Source organism: Heterocephalus glaber, unplaced genomic scaffold, assembly GCF_053883595.1.
Source record: "Heterocephalus glaber isolate CG9 unplaced genomic scaffold, H.glaber_assembly_v1.0 deba00001461, whole genome shotgun sequence".
Taxonomy (NCBI): domain Eukaryota; kingdom Metazoa; phylum Chordata; class Mammalia; order Rodentia; family Bathyergidae; genus Heterocephalus; species Heterocephalus glaber.
Genome location: NW_028258308.1, coordinates 8,813,152 through 8,830,007, shown reverse-complemented (window position 1 = coordinate 8,830,007; position 16,856 = coordinate 8,813,152). Strand labels below are relative to the sequence as shown.

General features: G+C 37.4%; 1 non-coding gene and 1 pseudogene across 1 annotated transcript; one reads left to right on the top strand and one right to left on the bottom strand.

The window, feature by feature from the left end:
• Nucleotides 1-6,342: 6,342 nt before the first annotated feature.
• Nucleotides 6,343-6,444, top strand: LOC147826728 (U6 spliceosomal RNA). The gene has a single exon (XR_015438758.1). It is a non-coding gene; the product is annotated as a U6 spliceosomal RNA (small nuclear RNA).
• Nucleotides 6,445-14,766: 8,322 nt separating this feature from the next.
• On the bottom strand, nucleotides 14,767-16,551 carry LOC101707115 (mitochondrial import receptor subunit TOM34 pseudogene; annotated as a pseudogene).
• Nucleotides 16,552-16,856: the final 305 nt, after the last annotated feature.

Sequence of the window (16,856 nt, the reverse complement as noted above, 5' to 3'; positions counted from 1 at the left end):
AAGTTACTTTAGAAAGCTGTAGTGATAAAAACAGCAGGGCACTGGCACAAAACCAGATGTGTGGGTCAGTGGAACCGAACAGAGGGAGCAGAAACAGCCGGGGGCACATTCAGTCATCAGATCTTTAGCAAAGGGAACAAAAACATGAACCAGAGGAAAGAAGCCTCTTCATAAATGGTGCTGGGAAAACTGGTTGTCCACAGGCAGAAGATTGAGTCTAGGCCCATACTTCTCACCTTGTGCTAAACTAAAATAAAAATGGATCAACAATCTAAATATTGAAACAATGTACCAGAAGATAAAATACATAAAACTCTTTTAAAAACACAGGTATAGTCAACACCTTTCTGAACAGGATGCCAATTACACAAGAAATAATGTTGAAAAATCAACAAATAGGATCATATAAAATTAAAAAGTTTTGTACAGCAAAGGAAATAACCAACAGAGTGAAGAGACAACCTTATACAATGGGAAAAAAATTTTACCAGCTATTCCTTAGACAGAGGACTAATATCTAGAATATATAAAGAAAAAAAAATATATATATATTAAAATGCATAAAAATATATAAAAAATTATTCCCCTGATAAAAGACCTAGTCAAAAAATGGGCACCTGAAATGAACAAATACTTCTCAGAGAAAATACAAATGGCCAATAATTACATGAAAAAATGTTCAACATCTGTAGCCATTAGAGAAATACAAATTGAAACAACACTGAGATTCCATCTTCAGAAAAAAATAGCTATCATCAAGAAATGAAATAATAACAAATGCTAGTGAGGTTGTGGGGGGAAAGGAACTTTCTACATGGCTGATGGGAATGTAAACTAGTACAACTACTATGGAAATCAGTATATAGAGTCCTCAAAAAACTAAAAATAGAAATTATATTTGACCCAACTATTCTCTTTCTAGTTATATTCTTGAAAGAGACGAAGACATCATATTACAGTGATACATGCATACCCAAGTTTATAGCAGCCAATTCATAACAGCTAAACCTTGGAAGAGGCCTGTATGTCCATCAACAGATCAATGGATAAAGAAAATGTATTTATACACAGTGGAGTACAGTACTACTTTGCCATAAAGAAGGATAAACTTGAGACATTTGTAAGAAAATGGATGTACCTTGAGACCATAATGTTAAGTGAAATAAATCAGACACACAGGCTTAAATATTGCCTAGTTCCTTTAAATGAGAAACCCAAAATATAAATGTAGAGCAAGATAAAAGATAATAGGAAGCAGGGAGATCTTTTGCAAAAGGGGAGGGGGACCAAGAGATGGGGAGGGAGGGGAAGAGAGCAGAGGGAGTGGAAAAAGAACTAAGGTGTGTTGTGTGCATGCACCAACTCCCCACACACAAGGAATGTGATCATTATATACTGCAAACATGGACTAATAAAAAATAACAGCAGCTGAAAAAAAAGAATAATACATGAGATTTCATAAAGACAAAAAAATAAAAAAAGATTGATTGGAGTTAGTGAAGGAGTAGGAGATAGCACAAAAGACATAAATAAACTGCTCACAGAAGTAATTGCAGAAAACTTCCCAAACAGGGAAAAAAGACTTTGACATAATGATAAGTGAGGCATACATATCTCCAACTAGCCATGATCAAAAAATTCTACACCTAGGCATATAATAGGAAAGATTCCAGAAATTCAACACATGAACAAAATATTAAAAGCAGTTATAGAAAAGAAACAAATAACATACAAAGGAAAGCCCATCAGAATCATAGCAGACTTCTTAACACAAACCTTCAAGTCAAGGACAGCCTGAAGTGAAATATTTCAAGCTGTCAAAGAAAATAACCTCCAATCCAGATTGATGTACCCTGCTAAACTATCTTTCAAAATCAGTGGAAAAATAAATACTTCATGATAAAGAACAACTTAGGAACTTCATGAATATAAAACTAGCACTCCAAAAATTTCCTAAACAATATCCTAGGAAATGACAATAAGGGTCACAACTCCAGGAAGCCCAACAGGATGAATCCATCAGGAAAAGTAAGAAATTAAACGCAAAGTGGGGGGGGGGTGCGGAATTCAACAAGAAAAGAGCATGACAAGGATAGGTCAATACATATCAGTTATAACCATCAATATTAATGGTCTCAATTCACCAATCAAAAGAAATAACTGGCAGAATGGATCAAGAAGCAAGATCCAGCAATATGCTGCATACAAGAAACAAACTTAATTCAAAAAGAAATTCATACACTGAAAGTCAAAGGATGGAAAAAAATGCTCCATGTGACAGGAACCCAAAAGAAATCGGGGTAGCTATTCCATTTACAGACAAAGTGGATTTCAAACCAACACTAATTAAGAGAGGCAAAGAAGGTTGCTACATCCTTGTACAGGGAACAATCCAAGAGGAAGAGATCACAATCATACATATATATGCTACAAATAGTAATGCATCCAACCATATAAAATAAATATTAATGGACATGAATAATCAAATCAGCACAATCAAATAAGCAATCAAATAATCAAATAAGTACATCATATAATCAAATAAGCGCAATAGTAGTGGGGAATCTCAATACTCCACTGTCACAAATAGACAGATCAACTAGGCAAAAAAATCAACACCAAAACAGTAAAACCCAACCAAACTCTTGGACAAATGGACTTAATAGATGTTTGCAGAATGTTCCACTCCACAAAATCAGGATAAACATTCTTCTCAGCTACACATGGGTCATTCCAAAAAAAGTTATACCACATGCTAGCTCATAGAAAGTACACACAAAGGAATTGAAGTTATCCCCTATATACTATCAGATCATAGTGCAATAAAATTGCAGAGAAATAGCAAAAGAAACCATAAGAACTTCATAAACACATGGAAATTGAATAACACCTTCCTGAATAACCAATGGGTCACAGAGGAAATCAAAGAAGAAATCAGACAGTTTCTAAAATTAAATGGCAATCCCTATACAACATATTAGAATTTATAGGACACAATGAAAGCAGTCTTACAAGGGAAATTCATAGCAGTGAATACTCATATTAGGAAAACAGAGTGAGCTCAAATAAACAACCTAATACTGAACCTCAAGCTTCTAGTGAAAGAAGAGTAAGACAGACCCAAAGCTCATACAAGGGAGAAAATTATAAAGATCAAGCAGAAATCAATGCAATGGAGACTAAGAGAACAATGCAAGAATCACCAAATCAGAGAGTTTAATCTTCAAAAGAATAAATAAAATTGAAAAACCCTTAGCCAACCTTATCAAAAAAAGGAAAGCAAAGGCTCAAATCCATGCAATTGGGAATGAAAAGGGTGAAATTAAAACAGATCCAGCAGAAATCCAGACCTACTTTGAGAACTTGCACTTCATAAGATGGAAAACACAGAAGAAATGGACAGATTCCTCAATACATGTGAATTACCAAAGTTGAACCAAGAAGATATAAAAATTCTAAACAACCCAATATCAATCAATGAAATTGAAAATGTAATTAAAAACTTAGCAAGAGAGAAAAGCCCTGGTCCTGATGGTTTCACTGCTGAAATCTGCGAGAAATGTAGAGAACTAATGCCACTACTGTTCAAACTCTTTAATGAAGTTGAAAGGGAAGCAGTACTCCAAAATTCATCCCAAGAAACAAACATTACCTTGAATCCAAAAGCTGATAAATACCAAACCAAAAAAGAGAACTACAGGCCAATTTTCCTAATGAACATAGATGCAAAAATTCTCAGTAAGATACTGGCAAACAGAATTTAGAAGATCATATACCTTGACCAAGTGGGATTCATCCTAGGGATGCAACAGATGTAAATCAATACATGTACTACACTATATTAACAGAGTCAAGGAAAAAACCATATGATCATCTCAAGCTATTCAGTAAAAGTGTTTGACAAAAATCCTAGACCCATTCATGATAAATACCCTACAGAAAATTGGAATAGATGGTCTTTATCTCAACCAGATAAATGCCATCTATGAAAAAACAACAGCCAACATCATACTAAATGGTCAAAAACTGAAACCTTTCATGCTAAATTCAAGAACAAAACAAGGATGCCAACTATTGCCACTTCTGTTCAATATAGTTCTGGAAACATTAGCCACAGCAAACAGACAAGAGAAAGAAATAAAAGTAATAAATATAGAAAATGAAGAAGTTAAATTGTCATTATTTGCAGTGAACCTCATACTCCATATAGAAAACCCCAAAAACTCCACCAAAAGACTTCTAGACTAAATAAGTAAATTCAGTAGGGTAGCTGGATACAAGATCAACACACAAAAATCAATAGCCTTCCTATACAAGAAAAGCAGACTCACTGAGAGAGGAATTGGAGAAACAACTCCTTTCACAGTAGCATCCAAAAAAAAAAGAAAGTCCAAGGAATCAATCTAATGAAAGAAATCAAAGACCTCTACTCTGAAACTACAGCACTCTGAAAGAAGAGATCAAAGAGGATATCAGAGAATGGAAAGACTTCTCATCCTCCTGGGTAGGAAGAATCAATATAGTGAAAATGGTCATACTTCCAAAACTGCTACATTGATTCAATGCAATCCGGATTGAAATTCCAACAGCATGTTTCACAGAACTAGAGAAAAGAAAATTAAAAAATTCATTTGGAACCAGAAGAGACCTAGAATAGCAAAATCAATTCTAGGCAACAAAGACAGGCAGGGGATATCACAATCCCCAACTTGAAACTATACTACAAAGCTACTGTGATAAAAACAGCATGGTACTGGCAAAGAGACAGATCAGAAGATCAATGGAACAGATTAAAACATGCAGAAACAACTTCATGCATACTCAGACACCTCATCTTTGACAAAGGAGCAAAACACCCTCACTGGACAAAAGATAGCCTCTTTAATAAATGGTGCTGGAAAAACTGGGTTTCAACTTGCCAAAGATTAAAAGTAGACCCATATCTCTCACCATGCACTAAACTAAAATCAAAATGGATTAAAGATCTAAAAATATTAAAACAGAAACAACAAACCTGGTGGGAAATAGGTAAAGTAGAACTCTTGAAGACATTGGCATAGAAAAAGACTTTATGGACAAAACCCCAGTTGCACAGGAACTAGCACAAAGAATCAACCATTGGTATCTCATCTTATTAAAAAGTTTCTGCACTGCAAGAGAAACCACCAACAAAGTGAAGAGACAACCCACAATATGGGAAAAAATATTTACCAGCTGTTCCTCAGACAAAGATTTACTATCTAGAATATACAAAGTACTTTAAAAAACCAGACCTCCCAATTTAAAGACTCAATCCAAAAATGGCCATCTGAAATGAACAGACATTTCTCAGATAAAGTAGAAACAGCAAATAAACATATGAGAAAATGTTCAACATCACTGATCATTTGAGAGATGCAAATGAAAACAATGCTGAAATTCCACCTCACTCCAGAAAGAATGGCTGCTATCAAGAAATCAACCAGTAACAAATGCTGGCCGGGCTCTGAGGAAAAAGAACCCTTCTCCACTGTTGGTGGGAGTGTAGACTGGTGCAATGACTGTGGAAATCTGTATGGAGATTCCTTGAAGATCTAGGATTAGAGGTCCCATTTGACCCAGCTATTCCCCTGCTGGGTATCTTCCCAAAAGAATTAAAAGCATCATACCACAGTGATATATGCTCACCTATGTTTATAGCACTACCGTTTGTAGTAGTTAAATCTTGGAAACAACCCAATTGCCTATCAACTGGTGACTAGATAAACAAGATGTGTTTTGTTTTGTTTTTTGTAAAATAGAGTACTATTTAGCCATAAAGAATGATAAACTGGAGACATTTATAGCTAAATGGATGCACATTGAGGCCATACTCTTAAGTGAAATAAATAGGACACACATGTATAACAACCGAATCATTTCTCTGGTGTGATATAATGACAGTGTAAATGAGGACCAAAATGTATAATAGATAAAACAAAATAGGAAGCAAAGGTTCAAAGCGGAAGGGGAAGTGGGGAGGGGTGGAAAGGAAAGAAGGGAAAGAAAAAATATGAGAAAAGAAGGAAAAAACAGAGACAAAGCTTTTCTAAGTAGGGTGGGGTGGAGAGGTGGAGGGGTGCAAGGGAGGGAAGGGGAATGAAAAAAAAAAACAAGAACTAAAATATATCATGTTCAGGTACACATTCCCAATGATGAACGTGGTCATAATGTATACCTAAAGTGTACCAATGAAGTTGTTTTTTTTAAATGAAGATTTCAATCCAACACTACTACAGTAGTAGTAATTAGCTAAAGTTAAAAATATTATCAGGTGTTGGTGAGTGTTCTGGTCTGATTAAACACCTCCAAAATTCATATGTTGAGTTCTCACTTTGGTAGCTCATTTACTAAAATTATAACAATACCAAGAAGATTACCAAGGCCCCTGCACAGTTGCAAATTCGTGAAGCTGTCAATATTCATGTCTGCAAAATCATGAAGTGATCAATATTTTTAAAAATTCATATATTGAAATTTAATCACCAATGTGATAACATTAAGAGGTGCAGCCTCTAGAAGATGGTTAGATCAAAGACTCTTTGTACAAGAGGTTGAACAGAGCACTGTAATCCTCTTAGCCAGTCTGCCCTGTGAGGAAGTAGCTGATGAAGTAGAGAGTGCGCCTTGATCAGACACCAAACACACAAGCAAACTGATCCTGGATTACTCAGCCTCTAGAACTGTAAGAAATAAATTGCACTTATTTTACCACAACCCAAATGGTCTAAACAGAGTTTGGGGCCTAGAACCAAAGTGCTTCTATAACAATTATTTTTAATGTGGAAGTGACTTTGGAACTTAGTAATGCATCCAGGCTGAAAGAGTTCAGAGGTGCAGGCTTTTAAAAGCCTAAATTGCTGTGAATAGAGCAGTAAAGGTGATTCTGGTGAAGGCTCAAAAGAAGACGGCTGAAGAGGGCATCTAGATCTTAGAGATTATCTAATGGAAAGGAACAAGATGTTTGCAGAAATATGGGTGATCACGGTAGTTTTGATGAGGTCTCCCAGAAATGAGAAAAAAAGGCATTGGAAACTGGAAAAAAATGGCCATTCTTATTATAAAGACGCAAACAGCTTGACTGAATTGTGTCTGTATTCAAGTACTTGTGAAAGGTAGAATTTAAGAGTTATGAACTAGGATAAGGGCTGAAGAAATCCCTAAGCAAAATTTTGAGGGTATGGTAAAGCTTCCTTGACTGCTTATCATAAAATTTGAGAGGAGAGAAATAAAATAAAGATAGAATTTATAATCAAAAGGGAAGCAGAATTTAGAAGTTGGAAAATCCTCAGCTTATAAAGAATGCAGAAGCCAGTTCAAGATAAAGCACCAAGAGTGCGGCGAAGGGAAGGTTTGATGAGGAGATTAGTATGGATAGAAGGAAGCAGACATTATGGGAAAATGACACAAAAGGCATTTTGGAAATCTTTGGTACTGTCATCCTCATCATAGTCCCAGGGTACCAGGGCTTGAGGGCAGAATGGTATTGAAGGAGAGGCCCAGGGCACTCACTGAACCTGGAGGGTCAATGCCCAGGGCTGCCTCAAGTTTGTGCCTTCTGCATTCTAGCATTCTGGAGAATTCTTCTCAGCCACCCCAGGTATGGCTGCAGTGACCCTGACTGTGGTGTACTCTGCCATGACTGTTCCTCTGGAAGTCACAGATACTAAAGCTATGTGTCATCAGCCTGATGCTAAATCTCCAGGTGCAGAGTGCACAAGACATGAAGACAGGGCTACCTCCAAGTAAATTTCAAAGGATGCCCTGAGGCCCAGGTAAAGAACTGCAGCAGGGGCAGGGCCACCACAGAGAGTTCATGATAAGGTAATATTTAATGGCATTATGTGATGGGGCCATCTATGAGACCCCAGACCAACAGACTCACTGGGGTGCAACATCAGCCTGACAGAGCCATAAGCACTCAACTCCAACCTGTGAGTCAGGACCAAAACCCTACCTTGCGTTTTCCAGAAGGTGGGACATAAGGTCAAAGATTATTCTTAACCTTCAAGATTCAATGTTGCTTGCTTTGATGGATTTTGGATTTACCTGGGACCTATTACTTCTTTCTTTTTCTCCCTTTGGGACTGGGAATGTCTAGCCTATGCCTGCCCTATCATTATAGGTGGGAAAAATATAACATTTCATTCCACATGTTCACAGCCATAGTCTAATTTGTCTTGGGATGAATTGTGCCTTGAATCTCACTCATAGCTGATTTTGATGATATTTAGATGAGACTCAGATTTACACTTCTGGTGTTGGTGCTGGCATGAGTTAAGATTTTTGAGGCTGTGAGAATGGAATGAGTATACTTTACACATAAGAAGGACTCTAATTTTGGGAAGGGCCAGGAGTAGAATGCTATGAGCTGAATCTACCCTCCCAAAATTCATATCAATATGATAGTATTAAGAAGTAGGGCCTTTTAGCAGACAATTAGGTCATGAAGGCTCCACCCTTATGAATGAGATTAGTGTCCTTATTTTCTTTTTAAAAAAAGACTTTATGCATCATCTATCCCTTTATCTCTTTGCCATGTGAAGACACAGTGTTTGTCACTTTTGCCATTCATTCCTCCTTTTGTCCCATGGGAAAAAAGCAACAAGGCACCACTTTGGAAGCAGAGAGCAGCTCTGACCAGTCACTAAAGTTGTCACATCTTGATCTTGAACTTCCTAGCCCCTAGAACTTTGAGAAATAAAATTTTTATTCTTGCACTGGGTCCTGAGATTGCTCTTCTATAGCTCTCCAGACACATAGGACAGAAACAACTACAGTGCTCTTAGGAGGAGAAGGAGGAAGAGAAGGATAGCAGGAGGAGGAGAGAACACAAGTTTTCTGGCAAAAATTCTTTTATTTTTTCCTTAATCATAAGGAAAAATCAAAGTCCAGGATTAAAAGAAATACTTCCTAGAACCCATGTACAGAGGAAAGAAATTTGTGACAAGGAGCAGCAGTACTTCAAATTTGAAAAGCCTGGCATAGGAATAATTAATTTGAATGCTCTGAGCTCACAGGTTTATGGAATATAAAAATATAAAAGTTGTCATATTGATCTTTAGTTAGACATGGATTAAATTCATAGTTAAATAAACCAGGGAAAAGAATCATAGTAATTTCAAATCCAAAATTAAAATCAACAGCCATAAGAACATCCTGATGATTCTAGAATCATTGGTATTAGTAAATAAAACAGCACGTAGACTAAAATAGACTCAGGGTGCATCAACATAACAGGCAGGAGATTGAATATAGGAAAGAATATTTTGTAATTCATTTTGTTTACTTGGTTTCTATCACACTGCCCAAAAGTCTACTCTCATATCTCAATAGCCACTCTAAGTTTACATCTTTAGTTTTCTATCCAAGAAATAATTCTTTGTGAGTAAACTAGCCACTACAGTTGATGATTTTCCTTTTTTGTCTTTGTTCAAGAGACTTGAACACTGGGGACCTATGGAGAGTCTGTGACATCCTTATTTAGATCTATTAGATTCTGTAAGGATTCTTTAACAATTTCCAGTTTGCATATTCAAAGGTAATAGCTTCATTTAAAAAGAAAAATCATAATTACTGACCATTATAGCTCCTCAGCATTAAGGCAGGTTTAGGCCATGGGTTAGCATTGACATGTGTAACACTGTGCTGAATGGTACAGGTTATGGGCTCCAATTTAAATCCAATTCCTTTACTTTTTAACTGTGTGGTCCTTAGCAAGTCATGACACCTTTCTTAGAAACAATGGTAGAATACAAAAATAATCACAGTGAAGCTCCTTCTTAGAAGTGAATGTATTTTCTCACTCTTTGAACCTGGAAGCCTTTGTGATTTACTTTGAGAACAGAGACAGTACAAACTAAATAGACCAGTTCTAAGTCTGGACTTTAAGAGCTATGTATTGCATTTTCTATTCCAGCGGTTTTAGAACTCTGAGAATCCCACAAGAACAAGCCTAGGCTTGTTGATAGAAGATTGAAAAATTGTATGGAGAGAGGAGTGCTAGAGAGAAGCCCTGCTAAAGTCTTTAAAGGTCGGTGAGGCCCCACTGACTCACGAGCTGATCACAAGTTCATATAGTTCAGCCAAGGTCAATTAAACCTTTCCAAGACCAAAGACCCAGCCAGCTAAGCCCCATCTGAATCACCAATTTATGGAACCATGAAGTAAATGAAAGATTGGTATTTTAAGCCATTGATTTTGTAATTAGTGTGTTAATTAAAGCTGAATATGTAAATGAGGACCAAAATGTATAATAGATAATGTGAAATAGAAAGAAAAGGTCCAAAGGGGAAGGGAAAGTGTATATGTGTATGTTGGGGTTGGGGTAGGGGAAAAGAAAAAATATGAGAAAAGGTAAAAAATGGAAACAAAGTCTTTGTATATAGGGAGGGATGGAAGAGTTGAAGGGAGGACAGGGGAGTGGGGAAAAAGTAAGAGCCAAGATAATCATGTACAGGTACAAATTCCCAATGATGAGAGTCATCATATTGTAACATAAAATGTATCAATAAACAGTGAATTTTTAAAAAGTCAATTGATGCAGATATTTCACCAGTAAAAAGAGATAACAAAAGTATCTAACTGATAGGATTGTTGAAAGATGTAAAGGAGACAATACATGCAAACTACTCTATGGTTGGTCAGAGTAAGTTCTCAAACATGTTATCATTGGTAAGGATTATCTTGTAGAGCTTTTTCAAAATTGTGACATTTCATGTGACTAATATGTTATCCCATAGCCAAGAAAATCCCCATTTTAGTAACACAGTTACATCCTAAGTTACAGTGCCACATTCATACCACACTGTCCAAAAACTGATCTCTGACAAGAGAGGTGGAGGTGCACCTCCAGTTGGTCACTGTTAGATGTGAATGTGTTGCTAGTGAGCAGAGACAGAAACCCTGTGGTTCTTCCTACTGATCAATAGCTTATATTGTTCTAGCCATTAAGTAAGCTTTTTGTCTGATGTCGCAACAATTGGTATCAGGCAGATGTAAGGAAGGAAGAAAGGAAAACATGGAAATAACATCATAAAGAAGACCAAGAGGACCATATAGAAGAAACTTGAGAAGAATATCTTGTTGATTTCTGTTTCATCATTACTGGAACACTTAGCAATATTCCATTAGACAGTACTGTAGACAATGATGTTCATTTAAACATAAGATTTAAATTTTCATTGAAATGATTTTTTTCTTCATATTCCCAAACTCCAAAATATAAAAGATATATTACCAAGATTAAATTCTAAAACACATTCCTAAACTTATAATGCTGATGAGACGCTAATCCTTTTTAATGTTCCCTTCATTTTTTGTCATAATTCTTTTACAAGTCTATCTCAGTAGTGCATTAACTGTTACACTGACAAGTGTTAATGTAGTTGCTTCTTCCTCCAGAATAACTATAAAACTGCAAGGCTTTTAGATTTAAGACATGAGTATAAATATTCAACCCAGGTGTTTCGTTATCACCTTCTACAATCACAAACAATGATATCTGTACTTACATAGCTCTTTCAAAATGTCTTAAATTGTAGTCTATGTGTGTACCAAGTTATGTTATATCCAGAATAAGTGGATAAAATACATCAAAGCCTGCTGACATATTTATTTTTAGGATAGTTCTGTCATATGCACTTTATAATCATATTTGAAAATCCAGCTGTAGAAATGTATGCATACTAGATAAATGACCATTGGGCACTTGCCAGAACATAAAATCAAACTGTATATTTAGTAAAAGAGATTTCAAACCAGAGTTAGAGCAATTCATCTTTTTAGGTTAAAATAGCCAATTAATCATATAATTTTTTATCAATATATAACAATTCTTTTATGCTTATTTAAAAAGATTACAACATTTTTCTGAAAATACTCCCTCAAAGTTATTGCTTTCCTGGCTTTTAAAAGTCTTTTCTTATCTTAAATGTTTTTATAAATAGTAGTGTCCTTTGTGCCCAATGTAATCAGTTTTCTATTTTCAGTAAATTCCAAAGAACTCTGCCCTGCGCAAGAAATATTGCTCAACATTCCAGTGGATTGTTTCTGTTAGCAAATGCAATAGAGAGAAATGTCTTCATGTGTTCTAGACCTCAGTTCCAGGAAGGTAACATGTTCAATCCAAGTTTTATATTCCTCCAACTAGGAAAAAAACTGTTATTCCAAAAAGACACCAAATGCACTGCTTGAGCCAGAGTTTATGGATATGCTCAATATCAGTTATTTTCTCTTTATCAAAGACATACTCTGGTTCTAGCCCTATGTACTCAGTAAACATCTGAACTAGAACAGCAAGTGGTCATTATTAGTAGATACTTTGTTTTAGATTTTTGGCAGTTCAAATGAGAAGCACATAAAATATTGGTCACTTTGAGATGCAGATCATTTGGGAAAATATTTTGCACTTTATGCTCCTAAAAGTTAAAATAAATTTTATTTGATGAGAATGATATATTAGCTTTTTTAGGAACCAATAAGTGCAATGAATGGAGCCAAGGTCTATTCTATATGGCCTATGGAAATGTGTTAGGTGGTTTTGGGGTGCTGGAGTCTCCTGGAGGTGGTTTCTTTCTGTTCCTGACAAACAATTGAATGAAACAAGCATAAATGGTGGAAAATTTTCACATTTATTAAAGGTAGAGGAAAAAACAGAAGGGTAGGGGGAAAACAGGCTCTGCAGAGCAAGTTTGGGCTGAGTAGAAAGGGAGGAAAAATAAAAATACAGTCTATAATGCAGGATAGGCTACCGTGAAGAGGCACCATAGCCTTAATGGTGACTCTTTTTTTATTTCCCACATTGGTATCACGTCAAAATCATCCTGTCAAAAACCTGCTCAAGTTCTCATGAGAAGTCCATATACAGGGATTTGGGAACAGTTCCGCACATGTACTCTGGGATCTTGTCACACCTCCTTTCCCAGCTAATTTTAGCCACGTCCTTATCTGCCTGCCTCAAATATATTTTATAAGATATGGGTGATTCAATTAATAGAATGAGTAGAGTGTTGTCAGTGTTGCATGTTCAAAGAATGAGCAAATGCTATCCCTGTTATTTTTCTTTCTTTCCACTGCCACTACCTCTCCTATTCCATTTAAATGAATGACATGTCTCAGCTTAGACTATGTCATCAATGGAGGTTTAGAAATCTTAGATATAAGGAACTTAATTCTTCATATTGCCCTAGCTTAGATGGAACACTATACTTCAGCCTACCAATCCAACAAAAGACAAGCTTATTTGTCCTGTCCATCTCTTTCCCTGCTGCTTTCACTTTTGAGCTATGTCTTGATTCTTACCTCCCTTAGTTAATATCTGCCTCTTTCAGCAGTTGGGATTTATAAGCTGTGTGAATTTAAGGGAAAATGGGAAGAATGCAAGAATGGACTGCTTTGGTGGATCTGTTGTGTTTGATTTTTCTCTCAAGGATCTCAAACAAACTGTATATTTTTGTACAGTTGATAAAATATTTAAGTTAATGAAATAGATCTTATATTTTAAGAAACATGTATTTTCCCACCCTCCACAGCCCTTGCAAGGACAGCAGAGAAAAATGAAAGCTATAAGCCTACATGAAGAAAATGGACAAAGGACTATCAACCAATGTTTACGACATTTCTAGAAAGTGGAAATTAGACAGAAGAGTTTCTTATGTATTAGCAAGGGAAAAACCATCGGTTAAGATACACACACTAAAAGATGGCCTAAGGAGAGAGCAGACTTTCCAGGCAGAATTTCTAGGAGGTCTTTAGGTTAAGTGGATGAGCACCACTAAATCATCAGAGTACAGACAGAAAAAGAAAGCATAGGATTAAAGAAATAAAGACTAAACACAGGAGAGAGGTCAAAGGAAGCTCCAAAATGAAATAGATGGAGTAGGTCTGAAGAGCACCCTGTTGAGATCAGAACAAGAACATGGAGTAATGCATGTGGGGATGCTGTAGAAAGGAAACCAGAGAGATAGACTAAGATATAACACAAATATATTGGGAAGAGGGGTGGAAAAGAATCACAGCAGTATCAGCATGAGATTTCTTCATTCCATGGTATGCAACCCCAATAATGATAAAGTAGACCAAACAAAAAACTACAACCACATTAGTTGCAAATATGTAGACATGAGCAGAAGCAACTAAAATGCTCATTTTTTTCTTTTGTGGTGAGGAACAATGGGGATAAGAAACCTAGGACTACCTCTAAACTGTAAACCATAAACCTTAAACCCTTAAACCTAACCCTAATATGAACCCAAACTCTAACCCTATACATGAACCTCAACCCTAACTCTAAACCTGAACCCTAATCTAAAAACCTTTTCTAGAAATACTTATGACTATCTTTATATTAATGAACTTCATAATAAAAACCATTGAATACTCAATAGGCAAAAGGCTACAGTGTTATGCCTGTCATACTGAAAAAAAATTTGATAAACTGAGAGAGAATATTTTATAGCTGTGAATCACATCTACAATGCTCGTAATTGACACAAAACTTGCACCTATATAATCTTTTTTTTTTTTTTTTTTCTTTCTGTACCAGGGATTGAACTCAGGACCTTTCGCTTTTGAGGCAGGTGGTGGCATCACTGAGCTACATCCCTGGGCCTATAATCTCCATTTTTAATAACCATACAATCTGCATAAATACACATGCAGATAGAAAAATGAAAAAAATAAAATATACCAAAATGTTAAGAAAAGTTATTTATGGATAAAATTTGCTCTTTGTACATTGGTGGGGGGCGGGGCTAAAAGAAACTTTAATGCAATAGTTTAAATAGATAGCTTAACAAAATCAGTCACTTCAAATAAATATATTACAAAGAACTAAGAAGCTTGGAGGGGTCACTGCTGGGAGAAAAAGGCAGATTCTGCCTAGAGTGAAAGGACACTGACCTCAAGGACTCACCCCATCCCACGAGGAGCAGCCATAACCACCGGGCTCTTGCAATACTTTGGGTAGCTCCACACAGAGGACAGCAGCAGAGTCAAAGACAGAGCCTCCAAGGGCAGAGTTCAGCCTTCCTACCAAAGGGGGCCAAGACTAAAGGCACCGGGGCTCAGATACAGCAGACTGTGCCAAGGACAAGATGGGGACAGCAGCTGCACCCTTGGGGAGATGGCAGCCCTGGAGATGCAGCTCAACAGGCTGCTCTGCGTGTCGCTGGGCAGTGTATCACCCACCTCTGCCCAGGGGTTTAGCCTGTTCAGATTAATTGCAAAGAAGGAGGGTCTGCTAACACTACAAGGCAGCACTCAGTCTGTACACAGTTGGGGCAGGAATAAAGCCAAGTGCTTTGCTAATGAGGACCTGTGTGTGACCCTCTCTAGCTGTCTGGAGTAGGAATGGGAACACTGCTCCAGCCTCACACTTTACCTGGAATGGGGAGTTTTGTGGCAAAACAATGTTTGTGCTTGACTACAATGGGCTTAAAGAAAAGCCCCACAAGGGGTGAAACGCTGCTGCCTCTTAGGGGCTGGGGTAGGGGGTGCTTCAGCGCTCCCTCCGGGGCATGCTGGGTTTCAGGGGTGGATGCAGAGGGAAGGCCCTGGCTTCCCTGCAAAGGTCAGGTAGAAAGCTCCTGCTGCCTTTTTGGATTTTCATTTCAGGTTCTGGATAACTTCCTGCAGCAATTTACGTGCAGGGCCGTTCCTGGGCTCTATCTGTAGGAGGCTGCTGATGTCTGCAAGGCTGGATTTGTAGTCCTTCAGTGCCTTATAGGCTTGAGCACGTCTGTAAAATGCCTTCACATTTTTTTCATCCAGCTCGAGGGCTGCTGTACGGTCCTTCACTGCCTCCTTGTACTGCTTCAGGACTAGATGGCAGAGCGCTCTGTTGCTGTACGTGGCAGATTTCAGGTTACTAAACAAGAGGCTTTCACTGTACTTCTCAATAGCTTTCTTATGGTTGCCCTGCTTTACAAGCTCATTGCCTTCTTCCTTCAGAACTCTGGCTGTCTCCACATCCCCAGAAGAAGGCACTCTGTTCTTCGTAGCTGTAGTTTCTTTGGATTTGTTTTTAGGTGTCTCTTTGTGGTTCTCTGAAGGCAAGGAATTTCACCTCTTCTGGGCTGAGACAGACACTACAGGGATAGCAGATAGCTTCAGTCGCCATTCAGGCCCATGTGAGTCCATGAGAGGTCTAGTCATTCTGTTGACACTTTCCAGGGCCAACGTGACACTATTGTCAATTTGCAGCACAATCCTATAGTCAACATAGGCCAGAGGTATCTCCGGAGCCTCAAAAGCAGACGCTCGCCGCAGCAGAAGCTTCATGCTAAAGGGAACCAAGGCCAGTGCTGAGGTGCAGTCTTTGGTGCAATCTGTGCAGTTTCCATCCTTTACGTGACAGGCTGCTCTGTTGGAGCAGCCATACAGCGCTGATGCTTCGAGGTACTGGCGGCTGCGGAAGCTCTGGTTGCCAGCATCGCGGAGCCCCTCCACAGAGTCTGGGAGTTTGGGAGCAGCCCGGCCCGACCAGCAAGAAAGGAGCGCCACGTTCCCCCACCTGCTCTTTGTACATTTTACATTTTAAAAATAAAATTAACATTTATTACTTTGAACACATTAAAAATGAGCATATTTTAAAATTCAGAATGCATTTATAATGAAAACATTAAAATGTATATTCTTATAAAATATTTTAACACAAAGTATGAAACTTGAATCTATAATAAATACCCTTGTCTTTTAAAATTTGAGTTTACGTATTCTTTTGTTTATTTGTTTGTTTTTTGTATGTTTTGGTAATGGGGATCAACCTCGGAACCTGAGCTAAATCCCCGGCCCTACATATTCTTTTTGATCTAAGGGTAGAGGATGTTATTTGTAAT